Source organism: Daktulosphaira vitifoliae, unplaced genomic scaffold, assembly GCF_025091365.1.
Source record: "Daktulosphaira vitifoliae isolate Bord-2020 unplaced genomic scaffold, ASM2509136v1 Scaffold_3, whole genome shotgun sequence".
NCBI classification, from domain to species: Eukaryota; Metazoa; Arthropoda; class Insecta; order Hemiptera; family Phylloxeridae; genus Daktulosphaira; species Daktulosphaira vitifoliae.
This window is the reverse complement of record NW_026099574.1, coordinates 2824688-2836051: the sequence shown is the minus strand read 5'-3', so window position 1 is coordinate 2836051 and position 11364 is coordinate 2824688. Positions and strand designations below refer to the sequence as shown.

Below are 11364 nucleotides of genomic sequence, written 5' to 3'. Positions count from 1 at the left end.
GTATACATTACCCTAGCACTAAGTCTACTAAGAAAATGTATGTTATGTTAAAAAATGAAATACTATGTTAAATATTTTTTACTTATACGGAAATAATACAAAAAAAGGAAGTGTTATAAAATCATTGATAATTCATTGTATGTATGATAAGTGTAATATAATACGAGTTTTTAGCCGAAAGAAGCGTTTTTTCTATTGGATGAGTGCAGATAGGTCATCGTCAAAGTATCACATTTAACATTGAATAATAATTAATGCAAATAAATTGTATGCGCTAGTGTGTAAAAAACCTTGATCTTGGATAGGAAATTTGAACATAGCTATTTTAATTTCAAAAACAAAACGTAATTAGTTTAGGGAAAATTACTCAAAATGTTTTGACCTTGCCAATATAGTTCTGCATATCAAATTTATACAAGTTCGATTTTGTATAAGCTTACGATGGAGACGTAATTTTTAAGTCCATTTGATTTGCCTCTAGACAGACACTTTACTGCGCTTATTATTGATAAATTTCCGGCTATTTATGTCATTTTTAACGATTGGATGCAACATCATATTAAAAAAAAATCACACAATATATATATTTTTAAGTCAATACAGTTTAATCGGTGGCGTTTTGAATTATATTTTATCGATGTAATGTTTTAATATTACAAATTATTTTTACTATCGTTAGGAACGCTTCGCGTCATGACCTCGCTGAAAAGCAAAGTTCATAGCGGTTATTGACACTATTGTATACAAGAATAACATATACTGTCAAACAAATCCAATTCATTTCGCCTTATAAAAAATATCGCAATAAACGACGACAGTCGCCAAGGACTTTGCGTGCATAAACAACAATTACATTTACGCAGTCATTAAATTTGACAAAAGCAAAAAAAGCTAAGTTATATTCTTAGTTGGCATTTGCATCAAATTTATCAAGCTAATAAGAATCAAACTTGGTATGAGACTGTTGAGAAATTGACAAAATTAAAAACAAATTTTTTTTTCATCTTTGACGCTGAACTTAATAAAAGTTTCTTTTAAGCTTTAATAACATATCTAAATTCAAACAACGACTCAGATATCTCACGCAGCTGCAATCACATCACATATTCAATTAATCATCATCTTAGCGTTTATTGGTCTATAGTTCTAAAGCTCAGATCTCTTAATTTTGTGAACGCCNAATCACATCACATATTCAATTAATCATCATCTTAGCGTTTATTGGTCTATAGTTCTAAAGCTCAGATCTCTTAATTTTGTGAATTTTGTAAGAAAAAATTATCTTTAAGAAATTTGTTCTATTACAATCACTGAACTGTAATTTTACTGGTGAATTCTCGTCACGTTTAGAAATTCAAATATTTAATATATTATTCTCTAGAAATAGTGTTTGAAAATTACCAGTAATACTCAATTGCCCGCATTTTTATCATACGGCTCACTTATATTGAATCTGGAATACTACTATAGATATTAATATAGAGATATAACTATAACAAAAAGAGGACTTTATAATACAGATTCTACACTTAAAAAATGTTTAGTAATTGTTGCATTACTGTACTCCATGACTAAGTTCTCAGATCTCAGGATTGAGTTGAATTGAATAATTTTATTACTTATCAGTTTTTCTATTCAAACGAATTTAATCCAAAATCTTTCTACCTACTTGATTTTCTTTGGTTTCGACCTTGATATTTTTGTACCATAATACTTATAAACGGATAAATTCAACAATTTTACTATACAAAAATAAAATTTAACTAAGTTTAAAAACCTCTATTTTTATTTGTTTAATCAGAAAAAAAGCTGTTGTTTTAGCTCATTTTTAGACTCGGTACTAAAATAATTTTATTTAAACACGCATACATTTCTAGTTATGTGACTTATAAAATATGTATTAGTATTATGATAACGTCAGCCCCGACGGCGGCTGCATTCGTGATGTTCAAGGTCACCTTATCAGCATGCGATGTTACTTATGAAAAAACCGTATTACATTTAAATTATACTGAAGTCATTGACTTATAAATTAAGAAGTGCGCACTCGTTTTGCTTGTTATTGGTATTACTATAATTGTAATAATTATTTACTGCGTATCATAATATTTTTATAATAAACATTAAGTTGGGTATCCGACATATATCGAAGGAAAAAATTGTCTGGCTCTGTAACTTTATATATGAAAAAAATATACATACATGAATAATAAGCCTTATTAGGGACATGTGACTCAACAGAAGACGCAGATGTCAGCAGTACTATAATATTATGATTTCAGTTGGGTGTAGGGTGTCACCTATATTGTGTTATAGGAGTCTATGTTGTCGAAGCTAAATAACTAATAAACGATAGATAACAAACGTTTTATAAAAAATTTATTTGCAGTGTAGTCTATAGAAAAATTTTGCAACACTTTTAGTTAAATCCAAATGAATGAATACTAAAAATGATTTTCTATAATACTAACTCTGATTCGATTCCCTAGAACTTATTTTAACTTAAAAAACACTATTTTATTATCTAATGATTTCATGACTAAGGAGTTTTAAAATTTGAATTGAAAGATCAATGAAAAATTTGTTCAGTCAAGTTTATATCGAAAATGTTTAATTACTAAGGAGCAATATAATAGACGTTTCATGAAAATCACTTTATCTTTATACAATTTTATCATATCAAATAGATATATTACTATTTAAATTAAAAGGATCACTTTAAATTTGGTATACTTTTATACTGATATAATAACTCGGAAATACATGACGTGTTCGATTAAATATTCAAAAACTGCTCTCATTTTGAAAACAAATTCCCAAGGTAAAAATATTTGTAAAAATCGCACTACTTGGGTTTTAGTAACAATAAACATTAAAATGTTATTTCTTATGAGTATTCACACTAAATATAAGGAATTATTTATAAGTAACGAATTTTTTATTTTTGTATACAAAATTTGAGCAATATCTAAAAATACAATTATTTTAGCCCTTTTGTTTAATTTTTGATTTTAACATACACAGTGATTCTTTTAACACTAGACACTCAATTACTATTAAAATAATAAGTTGTTTGAACATTTTATTTTCAGTTTTTGTGAGTCAGTTTTAGTTGCCATTTAAAAAATAAAGTTGACACCTTTATAAGGGATGAACATAAAAATTATTTTATAAGAGATAAATGAAAACATTCTGTAACTAACAAAAATTGAAAAAAATGAATAAAGAACTTATTACTTTAAGAGAAATTGAGTATTTAGCGTTAAAAAAATCACTCTGTAATTAAGTATTCAAACATTTGAGATAAAGTCATTTTTGTAGCAAAGCTTGCCAAATTGGTAATGAAATTTTCTAAAACCTATTGAAATTTATGTTTGGGAGTTATCAACAGGAAAAANTTCAAACATTTGAGATAAAGCCATTTTTGTAGCAAAGCTTGCCAAATTGGTAATGAAATTTTCTAAAACCTATTGAAATTTATGTTTGGGAGTTATCAACAGGAAAAAATGGCTTATTTAATTACCCTAGGATTACTTCACTTAGACTTTTCAAAAAGTGCAGAAAAACNGGATTACTTCACTTAGACTTTTCAAAAAGTGCAGAAAAACTAGATTAAATGTACTGAAAGAGAAACTACTTAGAAGACTAAGGGTCAAAGACATTTTAAAATCGACAGTCGTTGATCAATAAAAGACATGTATATTGTTTATGACACGCGTACACGCACACTCGAAGGTTTGATCATAAAGAAAACGGCTATAATAACTTATACTTTTAAAACAATTATATATTCAACCAACACAACTGACATTTTTTTCTTGGTCAAAATTCGAATAAAAATGAAAGTGTAATATTGGTTTTATTAAAAAATATAATCTGCGTTCATAACACACCGTATGAAAATACGTTTGTCATTTAAAAAATATAGCCAATAAGTTGAAATAAAGCAATACTCTTTTTTATAACATAATAAAAATATACAAACGGAAACATAGTAGCGGTTGCATAACGTATAAAAAACTGAACTTTTCAAATATGAATTGACCATAAGTATGTTCAATTGAACATCGCTTAGAATAACTACAGGTTACTGTAATTTTATAGTCTTTAAAAAGTTAGCTTACAAAATTATTACTGACAAAAAGAAAAAAATTAACTTAAAATTGCAGAACATTTGATCATCCGTTTCTGTTTAGAGACAAAAGTAGGCAAAAGCTGATCCACCAAATAATGATATATTTTTTTTGATAAATTAAATACTATGATTCTTAAAAATATTGCCCAATAACATGGACAAAGATTTTTCGTTTGACATAAGTTAAAAAACCGTGTTCAATTGTTAGACGGCCATTACTTATTATTTCTTTAATTAAGTTCAAATAATAAGATAAAAATGCCAACAATTTTTGTTTTTGACATATTTATTGACGTGGAAAATTAAATAAAAAGAAGGTCGTTGAAAATATGGAACGCAACAAGTTTTTTTTATTAATTTAAAACATCACGTATATTCGCACATGCTGAAATGACCCAGTTAGTGCAAAAAATAAAGCTAAATCATAAATAAAGGTTCAGAAATATAACTCCGAATTAGGGTTAAGGACTGAAGTGAATTTCAGTGGCATTTGTAGATCATTTTAAAAATAAAATAGCAATAATAGATTTTTACACCTGAATAAATTGTTTACGTGACAAGTCTTAGTGTGCGTTGATTTAACATAAAATTACATTGTAAAATAAAATAAAAATATAACTTATCAATTTATCATGTTAATAAAGTATCAAGTTTCAAGGTTAAAATAAAAAGTTTAACTTATAACCGACCGTTTGTTATTTGAAAGTTTTCCGTTTCTAAGTAAAAACCTGTTTACAATAACTGACGAGCATCGAGTAAACTTTTCAAACTCACCATCAAATATTTAATATGCTTCCTTAACACAATTAATTACCGAAAATGAAATTACTTCTATAAATCCTTGGACTTATATTGTTTGTTTCTCATTTTTTTTTCAAACAGCGGAACCTAGTGTTTTGTTTTGTTCAATACATTTAATACACTAAGTGTTACTTAATGAAAACCATAAATATTTTAATATCATCCCATGACCAGTTTATTTGTTGTATAAACTATTTTGACCTCTAAAACGATCCGAACTTGAATTACACTTTTAATAATAATAATCAGTTATGCAATAGATTCATTTACAAAATTATAAATGATCGTTTTAAACAAAAAAAAAATTGTTTAACTTCAAAGGTCAAGAGCAATATAGTTTCGATTCACAAGGACTCGTTTGTATGTGTTAGTCTATAGACGGTCATACATTAATATTATGGCGTTTTAATCTGTGGCAATTACTGTAACATAATAACTATTTACATTAAAATACCATCACGGTCACATCGTTTTATTTATTTTTTTTAACAATACAACGTAATCAATATGAATAACATTAATATCATTTAGAAGCTCCACTCAATAATTTTACATGCTAAAATGAACAAAAATTATAAAATAACTAAATTGGTTCACAAAACAAGTCATCAATGTAAATATTATTAGATGAGATACGATAGAAGCGATTCAGGCCAATGCTACCGCACTTTAAGTTATGTAGGACCGGTTGTTGACCGACCCAACGATTTCATGTTGTACTATACCTATTATTATGTAAGATGGACTGCGTTTAACTAATAAAACATACTCATTTGTATTCAAGTTGGTAAGTTACAAGTTGTACCGGAGTTATGTTATTTGTGTAAGGACAACGTAAAATTTTTATGTAGATCACATTGAAAGGTAATATGATGAGACGGATCACAAAAAAGATAACATCATTTATAGATATTACATACATAAGATGATATCAATATTGAATTTTTTCTAACTTATTTAAAATATTATTTTAATGTTCTTCAGAGTAAATATGGTGTACAAAATTTATCGATTCCGAAAAATACTCTAAATAAATTGTGTTTTAAAAATAACACGTTTAGGTTTAGTTAACAAGATATAAATGTATCGAATTAAAATACAAATGTACATAAATCTGTGTGTAACTTATGGCACCTTTTACGTGGAACACACAATTAAATGATAATTATGACAGTGTGACCTAAAATAAATGTGTTTCAGGACTGCTTGGAATACATTTTCATATTTAGGTCAAATGCTAATATTATTAATAATATTATAATTGGCTGATCTTTGTAACGTCAACTCAAGGGAATTACACGGTTAATATTAAAATATTCCTTTAAAAGGAACGCGATACAATAATTATTATCGGAACGTCTGTCTAGGTGTACAATAGTGTGTATTCGCTTTGCGGCATTGACCTATTTTAAGAGTCAGTCTCGTTTATCCGCGTAAAACAGATGGTTTTTTTATTTTGGAACTCACAAAGATAAACAATTATTATAGATATTATTGATGTACACAATACCAGGGTCACAATAATTGTTTTATGGCAAATTTACTGGACCCTAAATAAATTATTGTTTTAAATCCCGACGAATAATTTACCCCAGTGATTTTAATATTTTTTAAGAAATCTTACAGTAGTTACATCAATGCATAAATTATTGGAAACATTATTTTCGGAGGGTGTCTACTACTGAGGCCATTAAAAACATACCAACATTTTAACACTAAAATTTTTGGCATAGGACATTGCCGCCATAGTAAGTGCAATGCAAAATATTAACAATATAACTGCATGGCGCTGCATCACATGACCCATTTTCGCCAGTCGGTGACGTTTTTTTTTTTCGATGACCTAAATACGTGTAAAGGGTTCGCAACAAGGGCGGGGATCATTTACATCGTTTTACATCAATTAGCGTGCACAGCGACAATAAAAATAATTTGCCGATTTTTACACTAAATGTCTTCCACGTGGATATTGCAAGTCATTTTTCTCTTGGTCGATATTTTGTATACATGTTTAAGAGTATTACGATTATTATAATAATATTATACTCACCTTGAGAATGTTACGAGTTATCACATATACACAATCGGTCTAGTTAACAATGTATTAATTGTTTTTGCTCGTTTACATTTTCTTCCTGTTATTAAAAGAATACTTAACAATTTGTATTCCTAGTCCAGAGGCGCCTTCACAGTGAATTACTTAACCTTAATCCATCACCGTCTAATGCTTATTACATGTTTTATAGTAGAATGAGTGCGTGGGATCATTTGTAGAGCGTTCATGACTACTTTTTATGTAAGCTAAAAAAACACATATATCATTAATTTAAATGTTAAAATTAAGTTTTAGTACTTTGTAAAGATATGCGCGTGCACATCATATATGTATAGATAACACTTTCTTTCCAAGATTAACAGAAAGTTAAGAAGTAGTTGACCTTGGTCAATATTCAGGAATTTATAGATACTTTTACTTCATATCACCTATAAAACTTACTCAATATAAGTCTTATACTATGTAAGCATAAATATTTGCATAATATGATTATTATAGTAACATTGTTTTAGTACAATAATATATTTAATGAATTGAACAGCCAAACATCTAATTGTATATCTAACATGCATATTATAAGTTATCACATACCTCAAATAAATGACTTAAATTATTTTACACTAAAAAGTTCTTTTTATTCTTTGAAATTATTTAAAGGTGTATAGTTCACAGGTACGACTTAACTAAATATAATCATTTTTAACTTGGGGATTTTTTTTAAATTTATTTACGAAACATTTTTACAGCGCTCAGTATTTACTTTTTATTTTAATTATGTATTGTTTTTAATTTTTATTTAGCTTTGCAAATGGTTTAAAGTTGTTATGAACTTCACAAAATTGTTTGTAAAAGCTAAAAATTTGTTACCTCGGGTATCTTTAAAATATATATGTTTTAACTCAATCATTTTTCAAAAAGTTATGACAGTTTTAAGCAAAAAATGTAGAAAATTACCATTTTAAAAATTGTATTTTTTGGTGGGATTTCCCTCATTTACGGNCATTTTAAAAATTGTATTTTTTGGTGGGATTTCCCTCCGTAAATGAAGAACGAGGGAAATATTTTTCAATTTTTAAGAAAAATATTTTTGATTAAAAGTATTTACGACTTTTTGACGTATTGTTCAAAGAAATCGGTTCGATGAGAGCTGAGAAAAAGTGGTAACAGAAGAAATAAAATTTTATTTTTTCTTATTAGAGTCAAATAATTAAAAATAAATGTAATCCCGTAATATTGTTCTGTGTATAAAATAATAAAATTACACAATACTATATAGCTAAATCTAGATTTCTCAATAAACACATTAAGCTAATGCTTAGGGCGGTAATTTTTGAGGGACAGCTAAATCTCAAAAACTAGTGATCAGATTAGACTTTGATTAGTAGACAATTGTACCACTCGAATGTCGTGGAAAAAGTTTTATTTATGAATACTAGGACTTTTTTTTTTCAACCGTTAGGTTGCTTAAATATCAATTGGGTTGGTATAACCTTGGGAAATTTTTTAAGTGCAGTGGTGGTTTCCTGTTGCTTTCTGCACTGGAAATATGGAGCTTTTTCGCCACCGTAAAAGCGCACATATGTCAACAACTAGTGTGACCACCGCGCAAAGTACTAGGACTACTATTTAAATATATTTAATTGTTATGTTAAGAATAAAAAGAATATATTATATGGTATATATTATTTATATTTTTACTATTATAAGTTTTTATAGTAGTTATACGTTTTTAATTTTACAATTAAAATTACTTTAAAATTTTTAGTCATAGAGAAAACTTTATGAATAACGTTTGCAACTAAAAATATTATCCAAACATAATCAAAAATATGTAGTATTAATAAACGAAAAATATTGTTATACATAATACGACTTATAACGTTAAATATTTCTTATTATAACAAAAATAAATTATATTCAAACGTTTTATTTAAAAAATCTCTATGAAAAGAAAAAAGTGGTCATATGACTGTATTAAAAACAACTTATAGTAATGAATTATGTTTCAAACCCTTTTAATATTAAACGACAAACGAAAATTTTTAATAACGGTAAACTTAATAATTACAATTATTGTAAGATAACATTATGATATATTTAATTGTTATACAAAAAATGTATTTCTAATACGATATCTGACTATATAATCAACAAGAATAATAGTGTTTGAGGCTAAATATATTTTTCCACACCCTAAAAATATTTTCATATATATTTGTATAATTTTCAGTTTTTATATTAAAATAAAAAATTTAAAAATTGAACTTTTATTCTCAATATTAAAATTTAACATTATCTATTTATATATTAAATTTCATTAATATAATATAATAAAAGTTTTTAAGAAGCAAAAAAATATTGGGAATTAAATAACCAACAAAAAGGGTTGTTAATTAAATAATAAACTTCAAAGAAATATTTTGAATGAATGTTTGTATAACTTAATAACACATATATTTAATAAAAATTAATAAGAAAACTAAGATAGTTTTTCAAATAAATGCTATTCAGTGTATATGAAAAATTTCATGTAATCCACAAATATAATAATATAATATAATAGAGGTAAACCATCAGTGTCATCAATTGTATATAACAATAACAAAAGGACCGACAATTATAATTGTTTCAGGGGTTGACGTTATTTTTCGGTCCCTTGAGATAAGTTTTCTAAGTGTTCCGGGGTCAACTCGGGTCACGGCCACCGAAAATTTTCGGATGCGTGCCAAGGCTGTCACCAGGACAACGCTCTGAGTAGGGTTTTTCCATCCCTGAGCACCCCTTCTCTAATAATTCTTCCTTATCCAACAGATTTAATATCATGATAAATCACTAACTCTTCACATATTTGCGGTATACGAGACCCATTAATGCTCGAAAAAGCTGATTTCATTCGAAAATTTTCCACTTATTGACCACCAATATAGCATACAACATGTAAAATAAAATAAATTAACATTATGTTAAGCAAAAGGAAAGAAACTGGACAACACTAAATTCATTTTTCGTGTAAAGGGCATATATAAATATTATTTAAAGTATATAATAGTATACTATTTAACTACAGTATAAAATGTTACCTTCAACAATTTGCAAACCTATTTTTTGTGTATAAAACTAAAATCATGTAATAATGATTACATTTGGTATTTTGATTTTATATAGATGTTACATTAGCTAAATAACTAAATGCAAAAAACCTGGTTAAATAATTGAATTCATCATTTCAGAAATGACACGTGCCAAGAAATTAACATTTTTATATTTAAAATTGCACAGATAAGTGACTTGTATAGTTTATGGGATGAATCTAATTTGTTGTGGCCGGTATTTATATTAAATTTGAGTCTGTCAATTTTAACTTTACACAATAACCAAAATTACAAACATTATCACAAAATTTGAAAAAATTAGTGACTTGTTTCGTTTTTGAATTAATTCAATTTAAAGACAACTCAAATTGGCTAGATATTGAGTAATCAAAAATATTTGTTCATTTCCGATGAAAATAAACCTCATTTTACATTTTTAACTTCTAAATAATAATAAACCAATTTTATTCTTCAGATATATACAATTATTCTAAATTAAAAAAAACCTATGATTAATATTTGAATACTGAATTATAAATTTACTCTTGAAAATGATGTAGCAGTATAGCATCTGTCCAATATTGTTAAAACGTAGGACACGTGTTGATCGCACGTGGAAAGTGTTTTATTGTGAAGACTTTCAGCAAAACTTTTTTTTAAATTCCAAGTCAACGTTGATTTCAAATGAATGCTTCAAAAAAATAAAAAAATTACTAGATGTACGAGTTGTATTAATTAAAAAAATATATTTTATTATCTGTTAATTAACCTCGTTTACCCGATAAAACTATTTTTTTTTTTTAACTTGATGAATTATAAAAATACTAATCAAAAGTTAATATTGTAATATATAATTTTCCGAGTAATGAAACATATTTTTTAAGATAAATAAGGAATAATATTTAAATGACCCGTATAGAACTTACATAAAAAAGAAGGTAGGAGCGTACTTCTCCCATTATCGATTCTGACGTTTTCCACCCACCGTCTTTAGCTTCTCTAGGAAAATTTTAAATCAAAGCTTTTATTACTAATGCTACAAGTATGACAATTTAATAGTGTCAAATAGAATATAAAAAAACCCAGCACAGGGGGGTCGCGGCACAGTGGTGACGTGGCATAGTTGGATCAAGTATAATGATATCTGACAGTGATTAAAATCACTATCAAAAAAAAACGCTTCGATGCAAATCTTTAGATAGTGTTTAATTTTAAAAAATTGGTGGATTATTCCAAAAGCTTCATAAACTGCTAGTTCCTTATTAATATCCTGATTAAGA

General features: G+C 26.9%; 1 long non-coding RNA gene across 1 annotated transcript in view; it reads right to left on the bottom strand.

The window, feature by feature from the left end:
* Positions 1 to 6986: 6986 nt before the first annotated feature.
* The window catches only part of LOC126901324 (uncharacterized), a 20437-nt gene continuing 16059 nt past the window's right edge, over positions 6987 to 11364 (bottom strand). The window contains exons 3-5 of the long non-coding RNA XR_007703020.1: positions 11011 to 11083; positions 10628 to 10775; positions 6987 to 7237 (exon numbers count right to left, since the gene is read on the bottom strand). This is a non-coding gene — a long non-coding RNA (uncharacterized LOC126901324). The remainder of the gene's footprint in view (positions 7238 to 10627; positions 10776 to 11010; positions 11084 to 11364) is intronic.